Source organism: Rhamphochromis longiceps, linkage group LG17 (assembly GCF_057381845.1).
Source record: "Rhamphochromis longiceps isolate RC_006_pf linkage group LG17, R_longiceps_female_GT1.1, whole genome shotgun sequence".
Classification (NCBI taxonomy): domain Eukaryota; kingdom Metazoa; phylum Chordata; class Actinopteri; order Cichliformes; family Cichlidae; genus Rhamphochromis; species Rhamphochromis longiceps.
The window spans coordinates 16,515,251-16,528,736 of NC_140573.1; positions in this window are offsets into that span (position 1 = coordinate 16,515,251).

Sequence of the window (13,486 nt, forward strand, 5' to 3'; positions counted from 1 at the left end):
AGTCCGTCCATTTTTTTTTTTTTTCATTTTGCTGTCATGACAAGTTTATTTAAAATGAAGTTTGGATGATGAGGTTACGATGAGACTCAATTTGTAAAATTTTGTAACCCAGTCAGTTATTAAAGCATGCATTGAGGACTTGTTAGTGTTTCTCATAGATTATGTTTCTATTTGTGCTGATAACGCCTTATTTTTTAACTGCTTTGTGACAAATAAATAATAATCAGTGTAATCAGCTACCACTCTAGTAGGTCATTTGTCCAGTGATAGACTGCAAGTCCAGTGTGTACATCACTTTGCAGGTGATAGTTGATCACTAGTTAACATTCTAGGCTAACCAGTATGTTAGCTTCTATCACCGAAAGGTTAGTATAAATTTAGCTAATACACCTGGCTAATTGGGCCACAGTGTTATTAATTACATGAATGATGACATTTTTTTACAGTTTACCTCTGTAGTTAGAAATTATGTTACTCTAATCTGTGTTTATTATATGTATTTATTGCATTGTTTTATTTCAGCATGTTTGCTTTCTTCACCATTGCACCATAAATATGGTATACATGTTATTGTCTGTGTCATGCTGTCTGTGTGTTGATGTCATGTTGTCAGTATTTTATGTTGTCTACTCTGCTATGTACACTGAGAGCAAAGCAATAGCTGGAGCCCAGGTCCTTGTATGTGTACACATACTTGGTCAATAAAGCCGAATCTGATTCTAAACAAACATTCTGTAATTGTTCTTCAGTCTTCAGAGTTATTAAAAATGTACCTTTGACCCCAATATTTCATTCAGGCTTCCCTCAGAGTATAGTCAGTTATATTTAAAAGTTAATATTCAGGGATGTCCTCTTCCCGACAGCACAGCACTCTCCCTCAGCCCTGTACAGTTTTATCCTTAGGCTCTTTTAGAAGATTATCTTATAATGCCCATCATCCAGCACACTGCTCCCTGGTTGAGTTGTTTTATGATGTATTCTGGAAGGAAGCTCACCCATGGTTAATGTCCATATTTTGCTGTAATTCAATTCAATTCAATTTTATTTATATAGCGCCAAATCACAACAAAAGTCGCCTCAAGGCGCTTCATAGATACAGAGAAAAACCCAACAATCATATGACCCCCTATGAGCAAGCACTTTGGCGACAGTGGGAAGGAAAAACTCCCTTTTAACAGGAAGAAACCTCCGGCAGAACCAGGCTCATGAGGGGCGGGGCCATCTGCTGCGACCGGTTGGGGTGAGAGAAGGAAGACAGGATAAAGACATGCTGTGGAAGAGAGACAGAGGTTAATAACAGATATGATTCAATGCAGAGAGGTCTATTAATACATAGTGAGTGAGAAAGGTGACTGGAAAGGAAAAACTCAGTGCATCATGGGAATCCCCCGGCAGCCTATGTCTATTGCAGCATAACTAAGGGAGGATTCAGGGTCACCTGGTCCAGCCCTAACTATATGCTTTAGCAAAAAGGAAAGTTTTAAGCCTAATCTTAAAAGTGGAGATAGTGTCTGTCTCCCGAATCCAAACTGGAAGCTGGTTCCACAGAAGAGGGGCCTGAAAACTGAAGGCTCTGCCTCCCATTCTACTTTTAAATACTCTAGGAACAACAAGTAGGCCTGCAGAGCGAGAGCGAAGTGCTCTAATAGGGTGATATGGTACTACAAGGTCATTAAGATATGATGGGGCCTGATTATTTAAGACCTTGTATGTGAGGAGCAGGATTTTGAATTCAATTCTGGATTTAACAGGAAGCCAATAAAGGGAAGCCAAAACAGGAGAAATATGCTCTCTCTTTCTAGTCCCTGTCAGTACTCTTGCTGCAGCATTTTGGATTAGCTGAAGGCTTTTCAGTGAGTTTTTTGGACATCCTGATAATAATGAATTACAGTAGTCCAGCCTGGAAGTAATAAAAGCATGAACTAGTTTTTCAGCGTCACTCTGAGACAGGATATTTCTAATTTTAGAGATGTTGCGCAAATGGAAGAACGCAGTCTTACATATTTGTTTAATATGTGCGTTGAAGGACATCCTGGTCAAAAATGACTCCAAGGTTCCTCACAGCGTTACTGGAGGCCAAGGTAATGCCATCCAGGGTAAGAATCTGGTTAGATACCATATTTCTAAGCTTTTCAGGGCTGAGTAGAATAACCTCAGTTTTATCTGAATTAAGAAGCAAAAAGTTAGCGGCCATCCAGGTCTTTATGTCTTTAAGATATTCCTGCAGTTTAACTAATTGGTGTGTGTCATCTGGCTTCATGGACAGATAGAGCTGGGTGTCATCAGCATAGCAGTGAAAATGTATGCTATGTCTTCTAATGATACTGCCTAAGGGAAGCATGTATAATGTAAACAGAATTGGTCCTAGCACTGAACCCTGTGGAACTCCATAATTAACCTCAGTGTGTGAAGAGGACTCTCCATTTACATGCACAAACTGGAGTCTATTAGATAGATATGATACAAACCACTGCAGCGCAGTACCTGTAATACCTACAGCATGTTCTAATCGCTCTAATAGGATATTATGGTCGACAGTATCGAATGCTGCACTAAGGTCTAGCAGGACAAGCACAGAGATGAGTCCACTGTCAGAGGCCATAAGAAGATCATTTGTAACCTTCACTAAAGCTGTTTCTGTGCTGTGATGAGCTCTGAAACCTGACTGAAACTCTTCAAATAAACCATTCCTCTGCAGATGATCTGTGCTCATGTAAAGCTTGAATTAACATCAAATAGCCCCTGGCTACCATGTTTATCCCTTCATATGTAATTTTAAGGATCATGAGATCATGGAAACTACAGTTCCTGTCATGTACCACACTTCACTTACTCTGTTCACTTTCTTCTCTCTTTTTCCATTGTCTTGTAATAGTATGTTTCATTCCTGGTCTTGAAAAGAAAAAAAAAAAAACAGGTGACTTTGCACAGTTTTGTAACCACTCGTCTTTTACAGTGTTTTGCACTCGTAAACATAAACATGTTGGCTCATAGCTCATAGTGGTTCTTCCCTAGTGTTAACTTTTCTTTCTCAAAAAGATAACTTGGTAATACTAATGAGATACTTGTAACATCTTGTAATATGATATCACACTCATTTTTTTTTCATTGTGTAAATTTGTGTTTCCATGTTAAATGCAAATAAAACTGAAAAAATTAATCAATGATGTTTTGTTACACATCAGAAACAATGGTCTTTTGTGATTTTTTTTTAATTTACTGGATCCACTGATTTATTAAATGAAGATTTAAGACTAAACATTTAACTTAATTTTTATTTACTGTTAATGTGACAAAGTGTTAGAAAGTATCCTCATTATCTTGCCACGAGATATCTTTAGGGTTTTATTTGCATTAAGTGCTAGGTTACATACACTACAATCCTTTCTTCATTAACAAATATTTGACGGTTTAGTGAGAAACAGTTTTATACAGTACAGTTAAACATACATATTACTAATGCAATGTCTAATTTAATGGTTTCCTAACTTTACTAATTACATCATAACTACTAATGAAACTGGATGTTGTATTTATACAGTTACTGTATGCTGATTCTCATGTAAGTTCTTCTGTTATTTGGGTAAATGCTTCGATTTTTAAAGATACTTTTCAATGTATCTTATTGTTTGGTTAAAAGAACTCCGACATCAAGGTACTCTACCCAGTAGAGCAGGGGTGGGCAATTCCAGGCCTCGAGGGCCGGTGTCCTGCAGGTTTTAGATCTCACATTGGGTCAACACACCTGAATCACATGATTAGTTCGTTACCAGCCTCTGGAGAACTTCAGGACATGCTGAGGAGCTAATTTAGCCATTTAAATCAGCTGTGTTGGTTCAAGGACACATCTAAAACCTGCAGGGACACCGGCCCTCGAGGCCTGGAGTTGCCCACCCTTGCAGTAGAGAATTAAAGAGTAATATGGAAGACCCCTAAAAATGTTCAAGAATTAGCAGTAATTGTATGACACAGTTTATGGTCAAATTATTTTATTCTTCTCGTAATCCATCAATAATGCATTGGACTTCTGACCTAAAGTTCTAATGATGCACATAACTACATGGTAAAATAAAAATAAAACATCTGATTCTCCCATGTAGCAATTAAAAAAGGCTTGTTTTTATCTCAGCTGGGGGAGACGGCATGTGATTGCACTCACTCAGAGACATGTGCATGTGATGGACTGTGCCAGCTACCCTTCAAGCACGCATGTAGTTTCTACCAGCTGTGTGTGACATATTTGCTGCGCTGAAGGGCAAATGTGGTGTAAAGAATATGAGACGGGGATGGATGGGTGAGCTGAAGCCAGCCGTGAATACCAATGTGCTTCTTCTCATCTATGTCTCTGTCTGCCACCACCTGTACTACCACACTGTCTTTCGAGCTCTCTTTGTTCCCCTTCTGTTCTTTCTCGCTGACATCACCTGAAGGAGCCAGAGGCAGATTGACCAACAGTGTTATCACTTCTCTAAAATACGATTCAAGCACTGATGGATCACTCTGTGTCAAATTAAGCTGGAAAAATACCTTCTGCAAAATAGCAGCTGAATGTCTAAACATTTTAACAGTTCTGTAGGGGTGGAGTGGGGGGGGGGGGGCGCTAACAGTGCCATACATTGGTGGCTAAAAATCCAGGCATGCCAGACATTAAAGCTGCTCATCTGGTAACAACACGCTTCCACCTCTAATGAAAAAACTAAAGGTAGAGTACACCCATCAGCAGTCAAATGATTTTATTTAAACATAAGAAAAGAAGGAACATGAAACTCACATGACTTTACTTCTGATGGTCATACTAAAATGTTTTGCCAAATTATGTTTTTGGGAAGATCGTTCAGCTTCAGATTTGCAGAGGGTACAAATAAGGTCAAGGTTGTTTTTATTGTCCTTTCTTTTAAATACTATTAAGGAAAAATAAGACTTGGATAGAAGAAACAGAAGAAAGTGCATTCAGACTTGTAATTGTCCAACAAATACTCTATAGTTTTCCCACACTGATAAATCCACTAGATATCTTATATGAATATTTTCACATAACCACTCGAGTCCTCTTAATTTTAAAATGTCACAGCCACCAGCAGTTATAAGTTTGGCCAAAAAACCATAAATATGGAGCTATAGAGGTAGGTTGTATGCTTAATTAACTATTTGTTTCAGCTAACTCATTAGCTAAGGCCATTGTTTCAATACTGCATATTTAATTTTAGTGTTAGCTAAGTTTGGCTAATGTTTTCTTCAGAGGTAGTGTAGTATACTTGCTTTCTACATGTCCAGCTTGACAACAGATTTTATTCTTGAGAGTCTAGTTGCCTGTATACATTCTTCATGTTTCTTTATTTGTTGTTTGTTTTAAATCAAATGGTATTGTTGGTAGACCTGCGCAGGGTGTACCCTGCGTCTCGCCCTATGGTAGCAGGGATAGCTACCCCCACCGCCCGCGACCCTGACAAGGATATGCTGAAGAGAATGAATGGATGGATGGTATTGTTTTACAGACCCAGGTTGCTGAATAACACATTTTTTTCTAAAAGTAAGTCTATAATTCCCAAATACTGGATACAATAAAAAAAAAATCCATCCATCCATCTTCATCCGCTTTGTCCGGGGCCGGGTCGCGCGGGGGCAGCAGCCTAAGCAAAGAGGCCCAGACCTCCCTCTCCCCAGCCACCTCCTCCAGCTTGTCCGGGGGAATACCAAGGCGTTCCCAGGCCAGCCGAGAGATATAATCTCTCCAGCGTGTCCTGGGTCTGCCCCGGGGCCTCCTCCCGGTGGGACATGCCTGGAACACCTCACCCAGGAGGCGCCCAGGGGGCATCCTTGTCAGATGCCCGAACCACCTCAGCTGGCTCCTTTCGATGTGGAGCAGCAGCTGCTCTACTCTGAGCCCCTCCCGGATGGCCGAACTTCTCACCCTATCTCTAAGGGAGAGGCCAGCCACCCTTCGGAGGAAGCTCATTTCTGCCGCTTGTATCCGCGATCTCGTTCTTTCGGTCACTACCCACAGCTCGTGGCCATAGGTGAGGGTAGGGACGTAGATCGACCAGTAAATTGAGAGCTTCGCTTTTACACTCAGCTCCCTCTTCACCACGACGGACCGGTGCAGCGTCCGCATTACTGCAGCTGCAGCCCCAATCCGTCTGTCGATCTCCGGCTCCCTTCTCCCATCACTCGCGAACAAGACCCCGAGATACTTGAACTCCTCCACTTGGGGCAGGAACTCATCCCCGACCCGGAGTGGGCACTCCACCCTTTTCCGGCTGAGAACCATGGCCTCAGATTTGGAGGTGCTGATCCTCATTCCCGCTGCTTCACACTCGGCTGCGAACCGTTCCAGTGCGAGCTGGAGGCCTTCACCCGATGAAGCCAACAGAACCACATCATCTGCAAAAATCAGAGATGAGATTCTGAGGCCACCAAAGCGAAAGCCCTCCGCCACTTGGCTGTGCCTAGAAATCCTGTCCATAAAAATTATGAACAGAACCGGAGACAAAGGGCAGCCCTGGCGAAGCCCATCACCCACCGGGAACGAGTCCGACTTATTGCCGGCAATGCGAACCAAGCTCTTGCAACGGTTGTATAGGGATCGAATGGCCCGTAGCAATGGGCCAGACACCCCATATTCCCGCAATACCTCCCACAGGACACCCCGAGGGACACGGTCGAATGCCTTCTCCAAGTCCACAAAACACATGTAGACTGGTTGGGCAAACTCCCATGCACCCTCAAGTATCCTGGAGAGGATAAAGAGCTGGTCCAGTGTTCCGCGACCAGGACGAAAACCGCATTGTTCCTCCTGTATCCGAGGTTCGACTAACGGACGAACTCTCCTTTCCAGCACCCTGGCATAGACTTTCCCAGGGAGGCTGAGGAGTGTGATCCCCCTGTAGTTGGAACACACCCTCCGGTCCCCTTTCTTAAAGATGGGGACCACCACCCCGGTCTGCCAGTCCACAGGTACTGCCCCTGATCTCCACGCAACATTGCAGAGGCGTGTCAACCAGGACAGCCCTACAACGTCCAGAGCCTTCAGGAACTCAGGGCGGACCTCGTCAACACCAGGGGCTCTGCCACCAAGGAGTTGTTTAACTGCCTCAGTGACCTCGCCCCCGGAAATTGGCGGGTCATTCCCCTCATCCCCAGACTCTGCTTCCTCCTCGGAAGACGTGTCAGTGGGATTAAGGAGGTCCTCGAAGTATTCCTTCCACCGCCTGACAATTTTCTCAGTCGACGTCAGCAGCGCTCCGCCAGCACTATACACAGTGCAGGTAGAGCACCGCTTTCCCCTCCTGAGACGTCTGACGGTTTGCCAGAATCTCTTCGAGGCAGTCTGAAAGTCTTTTTCCATGGCCTCTCCGAACTCCTCCCACACCTGAGTTTTTGCTTCAGCCACTGCCCGAGCCGCATTCCGCTTGGCCTGTCGATACCTGTCGGCTGCCTCCGGAGTCCCACAGGCTAACCAAGCCCGATAGGACTCCTTCTTCAGCCTGGTGGCTCCCTTCACCTCTGGTGTCCACCATTTGGTTCGGGGATTACCACCACGGCAGGCACCCACCACCTTGCGGCCGCAGCTCAATGCAGCAGCTTCGGCAATGGAGACGCTGAACATGGTCCATTCGGACTCAATGTCCCCAGTCTCCCTCGGAATGCTGTTGAAGCTCTGCCGGAGGTGTGCGTTGAAGATCTCGCGGACTGGGGCCTCTGCTAAAAAATCCATATTTCAATATTCTGATAATAATCTCACTTTCCCTTAAGTAACCCAATACATAAGAGACAACTATGAGAAACTATGTGCAGTATATTGATTGTACTGTATTTATTCTTATGTCTTTAACAGGATTTCAGCAAAGAAATCATCATCACCAGTAGCACTATACTCACTCTGTCTTGAAGACCTTTGTCATCTATGTAAATGCAGCCTAAGTCCTTTGTCCTTTCTATGCTTCAGTCACACTCTGAGAGCAACTTGGAGTTAGTATGTTGCCCAAGAACATTTGGCATGCATACTGGAGCAGCCAGAGATCGAATCATATAGATGAAATTATACAAGCCTAAAACAACAGCGTGAGCAAGGAGTTCACGCACCACATGATCTGGAGCCCACAGTCCTAATCTCAGCATCACAGTCAGACTGGGAACTACAGAACAGCAGTAACAAATACTCTAGGTATTTGTTAGTAGGTGCTGTTTTAATGGTGGTCTCATGGAATTCATTGATTTATACAATTTCCACAACATCCACACTTACTTTCAAAAACATGTATTAACACAACCTTGAGGTTTTTTTCTCCATTTTTTCTGTTGTTTGTTTCTTAGTATTCCACACAGGACATTTTTTGGAGGTTGCTTTTTTAGCCTCGAGCACCTAGCCTGCTGTGGTTCATGTGGTTAACAGAGTAGGCGATGGTAGTAGTTATGGTAAGAAACTTTAACACCTAATCTGTTGTAAGGCACCATCCTAGCCTGCGGTGCGCCACTTGTTCAACCACACCAAAAGTTACAGAGTCCCAATATGACGCTCTATCAAACCCCTTGGGGTGGCTGTAGCTCAGGTGGCAGAGCAGGTCTGCCACTAATCAGAAGGTCGGTGGTTCGATCCCAGGCTGCCTCCTGGCTGCATGCCAAATATCCTTGGGCAAGATACTAACCCCATGTTTGCCTACTGGTGGTGGTCAGAGGGCCCGGTGGCGCCTGTGTCCGGCAGCCTCGCCTCTGTCAGTGCGCCCCAGGGCAGCTGTGGCTACAATGTAGCTTGCCATCGCCAGTGTGTGAATGTGTGTGTGGATGGGTGAATGACTGAATGTAGTGTAAAGTGCTTTGGGGTCCTATGGACTAGAAAAGCGCTATACAAATGGCCTGCTATACAAATGGCCTGCTATACAAATGCAGGCCATTTACCATTTATATCACTTGAAGGTCAAATGAAATCTGTGAAACCTGCCTGATATTATAAGGCCTGGGATGGATAAAAGTGGGAGAGAATGAGAAAGATTCATTTCTCTCATTGGCTCCCTATAAAGAAACAATCTCTACTTGTCCTTTTATGCTGGGAGGTTTATGGGTAACCAGGGAGTTGTAATTGGTGGCAGACAGCGCTTTAAGGCAGCAGAACCACAGGTGACGATAATCTGATGGATCTCATGGCACACATATAGAGCCACACATGTGTACTTGACCATATGGCTTTATGTGCTTGTGGTGCCTTAGAGGGATTAAGTGTAACGACTTTTATATTGTCAGTGGAATGCTAAAAAAATATCTCTAATTTTCTTTGTCTCAGACAAAGTCTTACGCATTGGTGATAAAAAAAAATGGAACATTGTCTCTAGGAACTGGTTTGTGCCAACATACAACACCAGTACAGCTTCAATTAGCTGTGTTTATCAAGCATTACATATACAAGTCTGTGGCACTTTTTAAAATTCTTCATTCTGCATTTTGTGGAGATTCAAACTAAATTCTGTCACTGATACAAATTTTGGTGACTGTCAAGTTAAATATGGACGTACGTTGAGCATGACACATGAAAGAAATGCAAACAGAGAACATAACATCACATTTGCAGGGTGATGATAAACATGAAAATCACTTGGGAAATCTTTTCTTTAACAGATAGATGACATGCAGATGTTAATATTTCTGTGATGATGTGTGTGAAGTTTCATTCAGACTGACCAGCGTGTGAAAAAAACATAAAGCATTTTAATCATTATACATTGTTATAGTGAAGCAGGGACACAGCAGATGTCATTATTTCTCCTAAAATATTATTTTCCTTCACATGTATGTATTCTTATACAACTGGGTAAATACATAATTTTAAATATGAGAATTGTTTGTAATACATGGATGAAAATGCTTTGCAATGAGTGACAGCCTGAAGCGACCACCAAATGCTGTGCTTCTTATGTTTAGATGCTTTGTTAGGGGCATTACAGCCCAGTTGCTGTTTATTTGTGGTCTTTTGTGGCACTTAGGGTCTGAAAAGCATGCTCTGCTGGAGTGAGCTCACTGATTGATTTAACCACTGAAGAATATCCCATTTCTTTGCCTTGAGACTCTTGGGTTGCTTTTGCAGCTTGCTTTGGGTCATTATTCATTTGCACTGTGTATAGTATATTTGTATAGTCTTGTACACTTCCAACTTCATTCTGCTTCTTCTACCAGCAGTCACATTATCAGTAATCACACGTGGCCCAGTTCCACTTGGAGCCATACATGCCCGATAACACTGACTGAATGTTTTTGGCTAGATGATGCTTCAGAACTACTGCTCCACACTCTCCTCCCATTCTGGTACAAGTAAATCTTGGTTTTATCCATCCAAAGAATTTTAAATATTTTTGTGCTTTAGTCTAATCAGGCTTTCCTGTTGTTGAATTAAAAAAATTCTGTATTTACATCCATGAAGGTTTATTTTGATTGTAGACCTTGACAATGAGCACCTGCCTCCCAGCCTGTTCTTGACATGATTAGATATTTTAAGAGTTTTTGTCTTTACCAGTTTAAACAATTCTATCCTCCATTTGAGTTGTATTTTATGGCGTTTGGGTGTTTTTGCATATATTGTTGATAACTTCTAACTGGGGTTTTTTGGCACTCGTATTCATATTTATAGAAAAAAGCTATATAAAATACAAATTTATTACTACAAATCAACTTCTGTCTACTTCATTTGTCATTAAATAACAAATATACAACCCTCATCTTGTCACAAAACTGCTTGTCAGTCAGTCAACTGTCCAATTAATTTCAAGTGTCTGTATTAAAATTCCTTAATGTAATTCCTAGTTAATGGAAACATTTGGTAAAAATAATTTTAAAAAGGTTCAAATTTGCATTTCAATCACTTTCTGATTAATTTAAAATCTACTGTGGTAGTGTACGGTGGCAAAACTGTAATTCGGGAGGAATTTGGCAAAGATTATGGTTTTGGACAAATGCAGGAATTGTCAGGTTAGGGCTGTGTGCAGGCAGGAGTGGTGGTATGGAGGACCCAAAGTGCAGACGCTCAGAGGCAAGAGTGTACTTCAAAACAGCTTTAATGCTAAACTCAAAAAGTAACAAAACTGAGAATCCAAAATAAACTTACACAGACAGACAGAACACACAGCAAGATGAGGGTAGATCGCAACACAGACACACAGAAACACAGGGCTAAAATACACAGAGGGAGCAATCAGGGAATGGGTAACAGGAGGGAAACACAGCTGGGGCAAATCAGGCCTAACGAGACAAAGGAAGCAAAACCAGACGCATATGAGACAGACAGTAAAACAGGAAACATAACACAGAGTCACGAACTTGACAAGGGGATACAGCTGACAGGGGAGACAGCGCAACTAGAGAACACAGAAACATAAACCATGAGACAGAACTCTAACAAAGAAACCAAAGACTAGAAATGATAAATAATATAATAAACTCAAAACTCTGGGTCAACGACCCAGGCATCCTAACAGGAATTCTGATAATAAACAAGTATTATGTATGACTGAAAAAAAATCTTGTGCTATTGGACCTCAGAATAGAAATGTAAAGAAAGACATCAGCTTTGACACAGTACCATTGTTGAAGATGTCCTTTTTCAACAAAATACAGCCTTTTAAAGTAGCAACCCCTTTACAAATACACTGGACTTGTGCCGCATGCATTGTGCTGCATTCCTGTTTATTAAAGCATATTTGCAGATAAATAGGGTTTTTGTTTATCTCCATGTATTCATTTGAAGCAAAGTCCTCCACAATTTCGAGATCCCTCTATATTTTCCCTGCAGTGTTATTGCCGCTTTTAAAAATAATTATGCAAGAGGGTAACTAATAATGTTTTGAACAGTATGTTTATCATTTGTCTGCCTTCATTATCCTTATTGGTCTGTGATTTAGTATTGATACATATGCTGACTCACTATTTTTGTGAATGTGTAAGTTGACTTTGAACAATTCACCTTACCAACAGCGGCATTCTTTTACTTTATCTTTATATATTCATTATGCTGCAGTTTGTGATATGTTTTCAGGTAGTTGACTAAGTTAACGTCTTTGTTACACAGAAACAATTCTACAGCACAATGTACAAAGATCCACTTTGAGAGATAAGTGTTTCACCTTCTGCTGTGCCGTTTGATTTTTGTTTTGACAGTCTTATCTGTGGTATATTGCTGCTGTCAAGTGCAATGAAACTTCACACTGCATGGTGCAGAGAACAGCTGTTATTGGCATACGCAGGTATGTCGTTAGGTGCTCATTTACGGATCACTTGATTTGCTTTGCGCTACTAATATTAATTGAAAATGGTCTCAGTTATCACTTAAATGAAAGTGAATTAATTGCACTGACCTAAAATCAATGTCATTAAAAGGACATCTTAAAGAGACACATTTCTAGATCTAGAAAATCCACATGTTGTTCCCTTATTGATCACTTATTCACAGCATCATCGTGGTATGGAAGCTCTGTCAGTGAATAGTTTGAATTATTTAAAAAAGCAAAGGCTCTGTATCCCTTTAGCAAGATATACTAAAGAATAACGATTCCTTTTCTTACACCAGTTTGACTTCTTCCACAAAACACATCATTGCCATTTACACCACAAATACAAAAGGCTCTGATAACATTCAGGTTACCGTGCGTGCAGGGTATAGCAGTGTACAGTGGTCAGTTTGCAGATTGTGTCCAACTTATTACCCCTATACTCCTCCAGTGCCCTTGGAAAAATAGTCTCTAATGTCACATTCCAGAGCCAGGGTTTGTCAGTTCTGAGCTGAAAGAGGATCTGATCCTACTACAGATACAAAGTTCTAAAATAAGAAAAATGGAATCTTACTTCCACGTGATTATTCAGAACTATGTTTTTGTTGTTGAAGAAATTCATCAAGAATCGTCAAGAATTGACTTCTGGCATTTACAACAAACAAAGGTAAAAGCAGTTTTGTTGTGAATCTGCACAGCAGCCTCAACTTTTTAGCGGAACTTCGGTTCTTGCAAGTGAGATAAAAAGTGGGTATCTTAAAAGTCACAGCTAAGATGGAGGAAATGCAGCATGTAATGCATGTAATGCATCATTAACTCAAGTCATAATACCAGGATTTGTGTACATGTGTGCATGTGATAGAGAAAGGTTCTGTCAAGTACTGTATGATGGGTGCGATGGAGTGTTTTTCTGTGATAATGCTGTGAATTTGTTTTCAGTTGCAGAGCTGAGAGTCTGTAAATCTTCACTGTTTTCTGTTTATGTCTTCAGTTTTTCTGCAGCACAATTTTTTTTTTTACATCATTTGTTAGAAACAAAAGCTATATGGGAACTAGGACAAATTTCTATTTCAATTCCATTCTGAATGCGTCTCTGTTAAAATGTTTAAATCTGCTGAAATGCATCGTCCTGCTGTAACATGGTCAGTGTTTGTATCCAGCAGGCTGCTCTGACCTCATTGTTGGCATTGACTCAGACCCTGCAGCTAATGACAGATGTCCTCTATTTCGCCTCTTTT